The following is a 9,735-nucleotide window of genomic DNA, read 5'->3' as shown; positions in this document are numbered from 1 at the left end:
TTGACAGTGAGTTTCTCTTTTTTTTTTTCATTCTGAAAATCCGAATTTACATTGAGATTCTCTTGCTCTTTTGTGAAATCTGAGTTGTTGTCAAATCCAAGTCTGATTTTTTTTTTCTTGTGTCTTGTACCTGCGTTTGAGGATCAAGAGGAAAAGAAAAGAGAGAAAAGAAAGAAGAAGAAAAATTCAAAGGGGATCCAAACCTAAAAAAAAAAAAAAAGTCTGGAAACCTCTCTTAAAATTTTTTGTTCTATTCTTGTTCCCCATGCTCTAGAGGCCTTTTAACCAAAACCCCACACAAGTGTTCCAAAAATCACCATTTTTTCGCCACTTTTTCATCGGTTTTCGTTTGATTTGTTTGGTAGAATTGGCTGCTTGAACCTCCATATCACCATTTCATTAGTTTTCAAAGAGCTTAAAGAAGGAAATAGATTGGAAAAAGGCAGAGGTGTGAGCTTATTTGAGGGTAAAAGCCATCATTGAGTGCAAACACGAGTGTACTTGAGTGACCATTTTCTTTGAGTGAAACACGTGAGGGAGTGCAGTGAGGTCCTTTCTATAATTGTCTAACCTTATTATTTTGCAGATTCTCCATCATGTCACAAAATACAGAAAGAAATACAGGCGATAACAATCCACCACCTACAGTTCCAAATCTACAACTTCAAGCTATTATGGGGGAGATGAGGAGAATGTTGAGGGAGGAGTGTGAGCAAATACATGAGCGGTTGGATAGGGTAGAAGAGGGGGCACAACGGAGACCAAGGAGGGGTAGGGTACACCAAAGGGAGGATGAGAATGAGGGGGATTTAGAAGGGGTAGTTTCTGATGATGAGTTTGATAGGATGTCGGCGGGTAACCATAGGAGGTATGGTGGGAATAGAGAAGATAGGAACCAGGTAGATAATTATTTGGGGAATATCAAAATGAGAATCCCAGCATTTCAGGGGAAGAGTGATCCTGAAGCATACCTTGAGTGGGAGAAGAAAATGGAGCTAGTTTTTGATTGTCACAACTACTCCGACATGAAGAAGGTAAAACTTGCTGCCATTGAGTTTACTGATTATGCTATTGTTTGGTGGGATCAGTTGTGCATCAACAGGAGGCGGAGTGGAGATCGCCCTATTGACACATGGGAGGCCATGAAGAGGGTGATGAGGCGACGGTTTGTACCACCTCATTATTATCGAGATCTGTACCTTAAGTTGCAGGGTCTTCGTCAGGGCTACAGAAGTGTTGATGAGTATTACAAGGAGATGGAGATGGCTATGATTAGAGCCAATGTTGAAGAGGATCGGGAGGCAACCATGGCAAGGTTTTTGAATGGGTTGAACCGAGAGATTGCTGACCCAATCGAACTACACCATTATGTGGAATTGGAGGATTTGGTTCATATGGCAATCAAAGTTGAGAGGCAGCTCAAGAAGGGTAGTTCAAGTTCGAGGTCAAGACCGAGCCCACACAATCCCAGTACAACACCTTGGAGGTCGAACTATCCAAAGAAAGAAGACCAACCCACTTCATCAGCTACACCAAAACCAGCCACCACAGCCACACCACCTCAAGGTAAAACAATTCCTACTAAGTCTCATTCTAGTGAGATAAGGTGTTTCAAATGTCAGGGGCGAGGACACATAGCTAGCCAGTGTCCAAACAAGAGAGTTATGGTGATTTGAGAAAGTGGAGAGATAGATTCTGAAGATGAAGATGATCTTGCTGACATGCCACCATTGGAAGATGCTTCTGACAATGAGTATGGGCCAGAATCTGGTGAGATGCTTGCACTAGTCACAAGGCGAGTCCTGAATTTGCAAGCAAAAGAAGAGGAAGAAGAGGTGCAGCGAGAGAACATCTTTCACACTCGTTGTCATGTGAGAGACAAGGTATGTAGTGTCATTATTGATGGAGGTAGTTGTACTAATGTTGCTAGTGCTTCCATGGTTGCCAAACTAGGGCTTACAACGCTTAGGCATCCTTGTCCATACAAATTGCAATGGTTGAATGATAGTGGGGAAGTGAGGGTTACAAAACAGGTGCTAGTCTCATTTCGAATTGGCAAGTATGAAGATGAGGTGTTGTGTGATGTGGTTCCCATGCAAGCTGGACACCTCCTTCTAGGAAGGCCTTGGCAATTTGATCGGCGAGTGCAGCATGACGGCTTCACCAACAAGTATTCATTCACATTCCGTCAACGAACAATCACTCTAGCGCCTTTGACACCAAAGCAAGTGTATGAAGATCAAGTGAGGTTGCAAAAATTGAGTGACAAAAAGAAAATGAGTGAGCAAAAAGAGAGTGAAAAGATGAATGAGAGTGAGGAAAAAGAGAGACAAAGAGAGAAAAGTGTCGAATCAAGTGAGAGAAAACAAAATAATTTTTATGCAAAAAAAAGTGAGGTTAAGAGAGCATTGTGTACAAAACAGCCCATGATTTTACTCATGTATAAGGAGGCTCTTTTAAATACTAACCAACTTGATTCTTCGCTGCCAAGTGTTGTTGTGTCTATTTTGCAGGAATTTGAGGATGTGTTTCCTGAGAAAGTACCACATGGTTTGCCACCTGTTCGAGGAATAGAACATCAAATTGATTTTGTTCCAGGTGCTTCCATCCCAAACCGACCAGCCTACAGAAGTAATCCTGATGAAACAAAGGAATTGCAAAGGCAAATTGAAGAATTGATGGAGAAAGGGCATGTGAGAGAAAGCATGAGCCCTTGTGCTGTTCCAGTGATTCTAGTTCCCAAGAAGGATGGAACATGGAGGATGTGTGTTGACTGTCGAGCCATCAACAATATAACGGTAAAATATCAACATCCCATTCCTCGTTTAGATGACATGTTAGATGAATTGCATGGTTCTTGTGTGTTTTCCAAAATTGATCTTAAAAGTGGGTATCATCAGATACGTATGAAAGAAGGGGATGAGTGGAAAACTGCTTTTAAAACTAAACATGGATTGTATGAGTGGTTAGTCATGCCTTTCGGACTAACTAATGCACCTAGCACTTTCGTGCGCTTAATGAATCATGTATTGCGTGCTTTCATTGGAAAATTTGTGGTTGTGTATTTTGATGATATTCTTATTTATAGTAAGAATTTGCATGACCATGTTTTGCATTTGCATTCTGTTTTGGATGTTCTTAGGAAACAGAGTTTATATGCTAACCTCAGTAAGTGTACTTTCTGCACCGATAAGCTTGTTTTCCTAGGCTTTGTTGTAAGTGCTACAGGTATTCAGGTGGATGAAGAAAAGATCAAAGCCATCCAAGAGTGGCCGACCCCTACAACTATAGGTAATGTTAGAAGTTTTCATGGACTTGCTAGCTTCTACAGGAGGTTTGTGAAAAATTTTAGCACCATCGCCGCACCACTTACAGAAGTTATCAAAAAGAATGTGATATTTAAATGGGGTGAAGCTCAAGAGGAGGCATTTCAGCTACTGAAATACAAGCTTACTCATGCTCCTTTACTTGCTTTGCCTAACTTTTCTAACACTTTTGAAGTTGAATGTGATGCTTCTGGAATAGGTATTGGCGCTGTTCTTATGCAGGATGGGAGACCGCTTGCATACTTTAGCGAAAAGCTAAGTGGGGCTGCCCTCAATTACCCCACCTATGACAAAGAATTGTATGCACTAGTGCGTGCTTTAGAAACATGGCAGCACTATTTGTGGCCAAAGGAGTTTGTGATTCGCACAGATCATGAATCCTTGAAACATTTGAAAGGCCAACACAAGCTCAACAAGAGACATGCGAGATGGGTTGAGTTCATTGAGACATTTCCTTATGTCATTCGCTATAAACAAGGTAAGGAGAATGTGGTTGATGATGCCCTTTCTCGCAGGTATGCCCTAATCTCTACTCTTGATGCTAAGTTTCTTGGGTTTGAACACATAAAGGAGTTGTATTCTGCTGACCATGATTTTGGGGAAACTTATGCTGTTTGTGAAAAGTCTGCAGACGGAAAATTTTATAGGCATGAGGGTTTCTTGTTTAGGGAGCATAGGTTGTGTGTACCCAATTGTTCTGTGAGAGATTTGCTAGTTAGAGAGTCCCACGGGAGAGGGTTGATGGGACATTTTGGAGTTGCTAAGACCCTAGCTATGTTGCAAGAGCACTTCTTTTGGCCCCACATGAAACGAGATGTTGAGCGAATTTGTGGTAGGTGTGTCACTTGTAGGCAAGCTAAATCAAGAGTTCAGCTAAATGGCCTTTACACACCCCTACCTATCCCTAGTTCACCATGGGTTGACATTTCAATGGATTTTGTGTTGGGTTTACCTAGAAGTAAGCGTGGGAGGGATTCAATCTTTGTGGTTGTAGACAGATTTTCTAAGATGGCTCATTTTATTCCTTGTCATAAAACTGATGATGCCTCTAACGTTGCAGATTTGTTCTTTAGGGAGATTGTAAGATTACATGGTATGCCTAGAACAATATCAGATAGGGATGCTAAGTTCTTAAGCTATTTTTGGAAAACATTGTGGGGAAAACTTGGGACAAAACTATTATTTTCTACTACTGGTCACCCTCAAACCGATGGTCAAACAGAAGTAGTTAATAGGACCCTATCCACCTTGTTGAGGGCTATCATAAGTAAAAATATTAAGACTTGGGAAGATTGTTTGCCACATGTTGAGTTTGCTTATAATCGTTCAATGCATTCTGCTACTAAATTTTCACCATTTGAAATTGTTTATGGTTTTAATCCTCTAACTCCTTTGGATTTATCACCTTTACCTGTTTCTGAGCATTTGAATTTAGATGGCGAGAAGAAGGCAGAATTTGTGAAGAAAATCCATGAGAGGGCGCGACTCAACATAGAGAGAAGGACTGAACAATACATTAAGCAAGCTAACAAGGGTCGTCATAAGCAGGTTTTTGAGCCCAGTGATTGGGTATGGTTACACATGAGGAAAGAGCGATTCCCAACACAAAGGCGTTCAAAATTGCTACCTCGAGGAGATAGTCCATTTCAAGTACTTGAAAGGATCAATGACAATGCCTACAGACTCGATTTACCAGGTGAGTATAATGTTAGTGCTACTTTTAATGTTTCTAATTTGAGTCCTTTTGATGCAGGTGACGATTTGAGGTCAAATCCTTCTAAAGAGGGGGGGAATGATGAGGACACCAAGACCCAAGTATCAAGTCAAGTTCCAGTTGGTCCAGTGACGAGGGCACGAGCCAAGAGATTCAAGGAAGAACTTAACAGCCTAGTCCACAAAGTCCTAAAACAAGAGGAGACCGTGGTCAACATTGAAGGAGAACAAAGACTTGTCTTACTCATCAAAGTTGACTGAGTTTAGGAGCTTCATGAGTCTTATTGTATTTGTCATTTTTAATTTATTTACGTTATTGTTGTTTTGGTCTTTCTTTATTTTGTAAAAGTCAAACACTTGACTTGTGTGAGTCCAAGAGTCCTTTTGTCTTTAATTTCGGTTTTCATTAGGAAGAACAAAAGGCTTGTTTTCTTTAATTTCGGTTTTCATTAGGAAGACAAAAGGCTTGTTCTCTTTAATTTCGGTTTTCATTAGGAAGACCATGGGTCTTGTTTTCATGTAATTTTCGTCCTTATAAGGATTGCCAAAACAATGTGAAAAATCAGATTATGTTGAATGAAATTGTGAGTTTATTTCTTCTTGAGTTCTTGAAGAAACTTTTGAACTTATCAAGGAGATTCCTTGTGGCGTTCATCCTGACTTATCAAACGGATTCCATCCCCGTTTGTGGCGTCTTCCTCATACCAAGGTTCGTGCTTGGCTAAGCATTGGGTCGCGGTTCCATTCCAATCTCGTATGTTCTTGGTGGCTGTTCCATATTTGGTGTCGGGTTTCATCACAATGTTGGTGTGGTTCGTATCACATTAGTTAATCCAAAAGGCATGACTAACCACTCATACAATCCATGTTTAGTTTTAAATGCAGTTTTCCACTCATCTCCTTCTTTCATTCGTATTTGATGATACCCACTCTTAAGATCAATCTTGGAAAACACACAAGAACCATGCAACTCATCTAACATATCATCTAAACGAGGGATGGGATGTCGATATTTTACCGTTATGTTGTTGATGGCTCGACAGTCAACACACATCCTCCATGTTCCATCCTTCTTAGGAACGAGAATCACTGGAACAGCACAAGGGCTCATGCTTTCTCTCACATGCCCTTTCTCCATCAATTCTTCAACTTGCCTTTGTAGTTCCTTTGTTTCATCAGGATTACTTCTGTATGCTGGTCGGTTTGGGATTGAAGCACCAAGAACAAAATCAATTTGATGTTCGATCCCTTGAATAGGTGGTAAACCATGTGGTACCTCCTCGGGAAACACATCCTCGAACTCCTGCAAAATAGAAACAACAACACTAGGCAGCGAAGAATCAAGTTGGTTAGTGTTTAAAAAGAGCCTCCTTGTACATGAGTAAAATCATTGGCTGTTTTGTAAGCAATGCTCGCTTAACCTCACTTTTTTTTGCATACAAATTATTTTGTTTTCTCTCTAATTTTTCCTCATTGATTGAACTCTTCTCTTTCTTTTTTCTCTCACTTGAGTCCACACTTCTCTCTCTTTGTCTCTCTTTTTTCTCACTCTCATTCATCTTTTCACTCTCCTTCTTTTGCTCACTCAATTTTTTTTTATCACTCAATTTTTGCAACCTCATTTGGTCTTCATATACTTGTTTTGGCATCAATGGAGCTAGAGTGATTGTTCGTTGACGGAACGTGAACGAGTACTTGTTGGTGAAGCCATCATGCTGCACTCGCCGATCAAATTGCCAAGGCCTTCCTAGAAGAAGGTGTCCAGCTTGCATGGGAACCACATCGCACAATACCTCATCCTCATACTTGCCAATTCGAAATGATACCAGCACCTGTTTTGTAACCCTCACTTCATCACTATCATTCAACCACTGCAACTTGTATGGACAAGGATGTCTAAGCGTTGAAAGCCCCAGCTTCCCAACCATGGAAGAACTAGCAACGTTAGTACAACTACCTCCATCAATAATCACACTACATACCTTGTCTTTCACATGAAAACGAGTGTGAAAGATGTTCTCCCACTGCACCTCTTCTTCCTCTTCTTTTGCTTGCAAATTTAAGGCTCGTCGTGTGACTAGTGCAAGCATCTCACGAGATTCTGCCCCAAACTCCTCATCATCGATAGAAGCATCTTCCAATGGTGGCATGTCAGCAAGATCATCTTCATCTTCAGAATCGAGCTCGCCACTTTCTCGAATCACCATAACTCTCTTGTTTGGACATTGGCTAGCTATGTGTCCTCGCCCCTGACATTTGAAACACTTTATCTCACTAGAAAGGGACGGAGTAGGGGCTGTTTTACCTTGAGGGATCGTGGCTGTGGTGGCTGGTTTTGGTGTAAAGGATGAAGTAGGTTGGTCTTCTTTCTTTGGATAGTTCGTCCTCCAAGGTGTTGTACTTGTATTGTGTGGGCTCGGTCTTGGCCTTGAACTTGTACTACCCTTCTTGAGCTGCCTCTCAACTTTGATTGCCATATGCACCAAATCCTCCAATTCCACATAATGGTGTAGCTCAATTGGATTAGCAATCTCTCGATTCAACCCATTCAAAAACCTTGCCATGGTTGCCTCCCGATCCTCTTCAACATTGGCTCTAATCATAGCCATCTCCATCTCTTTGTAATACTCATCAACACTTTTGTATCCCTGACGAAGACCTTGCAACTTAAGGTACAAATCTCGATAATAATGAGGTGGTACAAACCGTCGCCTCATCACCCTCTTCATAGCCTCCCAAGTGTCAATGGCACGATCTCCATTTCGCCTCCTATTGATGCACAACTGATCCCACCAAACAATAGCATAATCAGTAAATTCAATGTCAGCTAGTTTTACCTTCTTCATGTCAGAGTAGTTGTGACTATCGAAAACCAACTCCATCTTCTTCTCCCACTCAAGGTATGCTTCAGGATCGCTCTTCCCCTGAAATGCTGGGATTCTCATCTTGATATTTCCTAAATAATTATCTACCTGGTTCCAAGCTTCTTTATCCCGACCATACCTCCTATGGTTACCCGCCGACATCCTATCAAACTCTTCATCAGATACTACCCCTTCCAAATCCCCTTCATTCTCATCCTCCCTTTGGTACACCCTACTCTTCCGTGGCCTCCGTTGTGTTCCCTCTTCTACCCATCCAACCTCTCATGTATCTGCTCACACTCCGCCCTCATCATCCTTCGCATCTCCCCGATTAATGCTTGCATTTGTAGATTCGGAACCTCAGGTGGCGGAATATCATTGCTTGGATTTTGTGCCATGATGGAAATCTGCAAAATAAGGTTAGAATAATATTGAGAAAAGACCTCTCCACACTCCCTCACGTGTTTCACTCGAACAATATTTTCACCCAAATCCCCTTGTGTTTCACTCAATTTCAATGGCTTTTACCCTCAAATAGGCTCACACCTCTGCCTTTTTCCACTCGTATTCTTCTTTAAGTTCTTTCAAAACTAATCACACAATATCATGGAGGATTCAAGTAGCAAATCAAACCAGAACAAACCAAACGAACATAGAAAAACTGATGAAAAATGATGATTTTTGGATCACTTGTGTGGGGTTTTGGCCAAAAGGCCTCTAGACCATAAGGAACAAGAGTAGAACAAAATATTTTAAGAGAGGTTTCCAGACTCTTTTTTTTTTTTTTCATTTCACCACAATCGTTGGTGTGGTTCGTATCATTTCTTACCTGTGTCCTGAGCTTCTTGAGCACCAAAATCCCAAGCACAGTCCTCTAACCCAAGCCTCGCTGAGAACCTAGTCTCACAACACATACATAGCACTCTCATTACTAACCAATTCATAATCATCTCTTGGAACCAATCCCGTGCTCTCGGGACCTCCCATTTCCCCACACAAGGTAGTGAAAGCGTCCCCTGAGCCCCCTGAGCCAAAACCCTAAAAGCACAATTTCCCCTTCCCAGAAATTGGCCTAGCACCGCGTCACAACTCTATAAGGTTCGCGGCGCCCAGAGTGGTGCCCTCCTCCTGATTCAACCTAGTGCCACAGCATGGAAGAACAGGGCCGCGACGCTCATAGGCAAACCCAGAAAACTGGGTTTTTCCTAACATTTTTCCCGAGCCAAAACTCTTCCAAATCAATACCCAAGTACACCCAAGTCCCCAATTTGACCTAGAACTTCATATAACAGTATAACAACTTATGAGCACCAGAAACACACCCAAACTCTCCTCCAAACTCAGAATCACAAAGTGGTTTAAAACTTTACAAAACTTAAACCACAAACCAGAAAATAACTTCAGAGATGCAAGAACCCTTACCTCAAGTAGAAATTCGTCCCTAAGCTTCTTCCAAATCCACTTCCAAGCTTAAATCAACTAATCCCAAGCTGAACCTAGCCAAACTTCATCCCAAGAATCCACCAAGAAAAAACACATATCAGCTCCCAACCTTACATTTCCCAGCAGAATTCAATCAAGAAACTGAATTAGAACTTACCTTTGAACCTAGATCAATCTCCCAAATCCTAGCCTTGAATCCCTTGAATTCTAGCCTAAAATCCTTCAAAATCAGTCACTTTACAGAGAGAGAGAGAGAGAGAGGAAATTGGCTCCCTTTTTCTAGAGTCCCAACTCCCAAGTTGATGAGGACATCAAGCCTACCTGATACGAACCACACAAACGATTGTGGTGAAACCCGACACCAAATATGGCAGCCACCAAGAACACAC

This window comes from Humulus lupulus, chromosome 4 (assembly GCF_963169125.1).
Source record: "Humulus lupulus chromosome 4, drHumLupu1.1, whole genome shotgun sequence".
NCBI classification, from domain to species: Eukaryota; Viridiplantae; Streptophyta; class Magnoliopsida; order Rosales; family Cannabaceae; genus Humulus; species Humulus lupulus.
The sequence above is the reverse complement of the archived record's forward strand: the minus strand, read 5'-3'. Positions refer to the sequence as shown.